Below are 4,425 nucleotides of genomic sequence, written 5' to 3'. Positions count from 1 at the left end.
CTCCCCACACACTGAAATTAGTGACATGAAATTAGACCTAGTAACATATTCTAATTGTGCATTAGACTGCTTATAAGGCAAAACTCTCGCTGGCTGCTTAGCTGGAAACTGGTTTCCTGTAGCTGCTTAAAATACCATCAGCATAGACAAGGCAAGCTGCAAAATTTGCAAGTCACCAGAAATGTAGGCATAGGGCACCAGTAACCACACGTGCCATAGTGCCCCACGGCAGGGCACCCAGTGCACTGTGAATCTGGATGGTGAAGTTCCCTTCCCAAATCACCCTAATGCCTGCTTGCTCACCCTTTCAGCCTTCTCCACAGAAGAGGGCTTTTAAGGTGTATGACATCCCAGGGGAATCAACAAGAGGTGCAGCGTGCATCTATACATGTATTTCTTAAAGATGTTTTATGTTGCTAGTTGGTCTACTGCAATTCCACTTTAATTACTTCATTCCTAGTCTGGGCTACTTGTAATATTATAAGGCTTGCATGAATGTGAAGTGCTGGTGATCTGTGGCTTAACTGGTTACAAAGTAATTGTATCTTCAATAATTTACAAATGAAGCTTATCTGATTTAAGCATACCTGTGTCATAACTCACAAAATGAAAATTTTCTAAACTGGCAAAAGTGCTCTGAAATATTTCCTCCCTGATGTGTATGGTATTGGTATTGTAGTGCACCATATAAATACAGGTATGTCCAAGTTTGCAATTATACTGCCAGTAACTCCTTATAAGCAATATGCTTGGATCACATTGATGATAATGTGAAGGTAAACAGAATTGTCAGTGAACTAGGTACATACTGTCTGGAATATTGGAATTACAAACTTGAATTGCAGCACTATCTTCCCACTCAGATAAAGCAGTAAGAAAAATTGTATCTTGTACTCTTCATTTTACTTATTAGCAGCAATCTCTCATTTTTCAGCACAAGATCTGGAAAGCCCACAAGCAAAACAAGAAAATCTGGGGTTAAAGAAGAAAAGTTTGATTGACTTTCACTGTTATAATTTGCTTAACCAAGTTACTGCGCTAAAATCATGCAAGGAAGACAGAAACAAAATTCAGTAACAAAACATATACCTAGCTTTATTTTTTTAAAATAATTTTTTGCCTACTGCAGCAGTAGACAGAGTTTTGATTTTTTCCATTCCTTTTTTAATCTTTAGCATTTATTTGGATTTTCCTGAAAGTGTCTCTTTACCATGAACCATACATTACCTGGAGAGCTGTACAGGGATTTGAATGCTTCAGTTTTCTACTTTGAAACCAGCCTCAAGCAAAGGTCTTAAGGACTGGCAGCACTGAACACTAACAGCAAGTAGAAAGACAGAGTTCAGTGCTGCTTGCATCCCATGTGCTTAGGTTTGGGGATGTTTTTCAAGTCTTATTCTAAGGAGGAAGAAGGACTGGTGAGCAGAGCTCCCCACGTGGAGCAACAGGCAGATTTTGCACTACATCGTTTAAGGCAATGGTGGAAGAAGAAAGTGATATTGACGATTTCTTTTTTCTGCCACTGTGATCTGGTTAAAAGTATACAATACCATTCACATCAGGGGGGAAATATTTCAGAGCACTTTTGCCAGTTTAGAAGACTTTCTTTCTTTGAACAGACATTGTACAAAACCAAAATATAACATATTTAGGGAGCTCTGGGGTAGCACACAGTGCTATTAATAAAAGAAGGGGACAGGTTTCATGTTATACATGCAAACAGATCTGCTGGCTTAAAGTACAGCCATTACATTCTGTGCATGATTTAATCATCATGGCAGTTGTCACCCTGACCAGTACTATAATGCTTTTAATGCAAAATCTCTCTGCTGTGTCGCTCGAATACCATCAGGATACACAATCAAATTAGCAAATAAGAAATGGGGTGGGGAGTTGGCCTACAGCTTCTAACATTTGTCAAAACATCACATGCAGATCTTCTTTGCTGTTGATTCTAAGTGATCTTTTACACTGGTCAAAAAGACAAAGTTCAGATCATCTTCTAACAGAACGTTTGTTTTGGAGTTAGTGGTTCAAAGAGTGTTCTCAAAGCTGATAAATCCATTATTTGCCTCTTTCATTTTTTCTTTTTTACCTGAAAAATCCCAAAATGCTTTTTATAGGCACCGAATACTTTTTAGTATGTAAAAAGTACAATGCTTTGAGCTGCTGCTCAAGTAACACTCCTTCAATAAGAACGTAACTTACACTAATATGTAAAGAACATGGACTCTACAACTAAGCTTTCCAGAAATATTGCAGCCAACAGGGGAGCAAGAAGAGAAATAGAAGAATAAAACTTGGATAAAGGCACAAGAATGGGTTGCATGGAAACTTTACCCTATTTTGATAAATGCTATGATCCCAATGAATGATAAAAACCTGAATGATTAAACCAAATGATTAAGCTATATAAATAACTACCATTTAAGGCTGGTGGTGATGGGAATCAGATTGTTTCAAAAATGTGTGATGATTCTTTATAAGCCTGAGAACTGCTTAGTACAGATGGTTTAGAACAGCATAGAAAAGTTAAAAAATGAAAACTTCAATTTGACAATTCCAAGGGAGATTTGCCCTCTAATATAGAGATTATAGAAGAGCTCTCAGAGGTGATTCATGCTTCCACTGCCATATAGGCTAGTCCTCTGCCTTAAAGGTGACACCTTTTCTAACTGATTTGAAATGTTAGTCACTTGGATGGTGCCGGCTGAAATTGGAGCCAGCGACCTTTCACCAAATGCCACAGTTCAGCCTCTGAGGAAGGCAGTGGGTAATACTGTAATGGGGGCTGAAGGTGGATGTTGTGACAAACCAACTCTCCCACCCCATGTTGATGCACAGGGTGAGCTCTGGAAAGGGGGCTGTGGAGGGAGATTGCTGAATAGTTCACGCCACTGGTGGCTACATAGGGATGCTGCTCAAACATAGGCTTACGCATTACAGATATAGAAAAAAAAACCCAGCTCACAATGTGAAAAATGCTGACTATAAAATGTCAGCCTCCAGGCAAAACCAAAACACTGGAAATGACCTAGCAAACATGGACAGTATTGCCTTTCATTCTATAACCTTTATCTGCTGCCAATATAGTGTCTTAAAAATAGATCTATGCAGCCCAGGGATTCCTGAAGAGGTGGAGGGCACAATACAGCCAAGGAATTACTGTAACTAGACAAAAATCGTTGCTGTGGATACTGATGGTCAAGTTGTGCCAACAGACTAGTGAGGCACTGTAGTTCAAACTGATACATGGAAAGCCAGAAAAAAGCTGTAAGGGCTTCTACCTTCTGCTCAGTGTAGGAAACAAAAAATTGTGTCCAGCTATGGCTCTGGGCACAGGTTGAATTAAAAGCTTAAGGATCTAAAAAAAGTTGTACATGACAACAGTTATGCTCTTTCCTCTAGAAGCAGCATTCAGAACCTCAAAGAGGTTTAGAGTCCTTCTTAGCGTGCTGCCTGCTCTAGATGATTCAGTGAGCTTGGAGCCCTTTAAAGGGCTGTGGGGTATGTGCCAGAGCCAGCAAGTAAGGAAATGCTCAGGACAGGAATATGCAATGCCTTTGGGAAGTGTTTCAGTGTGCAAGGTACGAACCTCCAGTCACTCCTCCTCAAAATTGAGAGAGACTTGCTGTTTCTTTCCAAATCACAATGAATGGAAAAACAGGTGCAAGGATTGCATATTTTTCTCTTTTACAAAAGCAAGAGCACGGCCATATCCCAATGGTCAGCTGCTCATGTGAAGAAGCAGAGGAAGCAGCATTGATTCTAGCACAAGAAAGAGCAGCCTGTGAAGAAAAGCCTGGGCCACAGGAGTTCCCCAGCACATGGCTGTCCCACTGGCTGTCCAGTCACATGAATTCCTCACCACATCATGGCACAGAGCCATGGCCAGGGAAGTAGCCCTTCTCCCTCCAGTCTAATCCCCAGACAGGCAACAAGGGCACCTCGCTGGGAGATGTGGGTCTGAGCCTTCTCCCAGAGGGGTGTTAATCAGAAATTAGCAAGCATACCTCATGGTCACTGATCATGAGCTGCCTGATTCTGCAGGCGTGTATCAGGCAAAATACTTAAGCCATGGTCTGCTTGTTTCCCAGAGCACAGTTTGGCGTACAGAGGAGCCAGGTCCCTGCAGGGCAAGGCTGAAACCCTCACAGTGTGAAAAGCAAGCCCACAAGCAGGAGAGCTCAGTGGAGATTTCCAGGACTCAGGTCCCTGAAAACGTTTTCTTCACTAACAAAGCCTTACCAGAAACAGCATTTTCAGCAGAAACCAGGCCATTCAGTCCCTGCCCAAAATGCCTTGTCCCCTGTCACTCTGGAGAACAGATGCATACATACACCCATCCAAGGTTTGCCAATACACCTCCAAACAGCCCAGACACAACCTGCAGCAGAACAAAGGCCCCCAGGTATTTTGTGTGTG

This window comes from Falco naumanni, chromosome Z, assembly GCF_017639655.2.
Source record: "Falco naumanni isolate bFalNau1 chromosome Z, bFalNau1.pat, whole genome shotgun sequence".
Lineage (NCBI taxonomy): Eukaryota > Metazoa > Chordata > Aves > Falconiformes > Falconidae > Falco > Falco naumanni.
Note: the sequence above shows the minus strand (reverse complement) of the source record.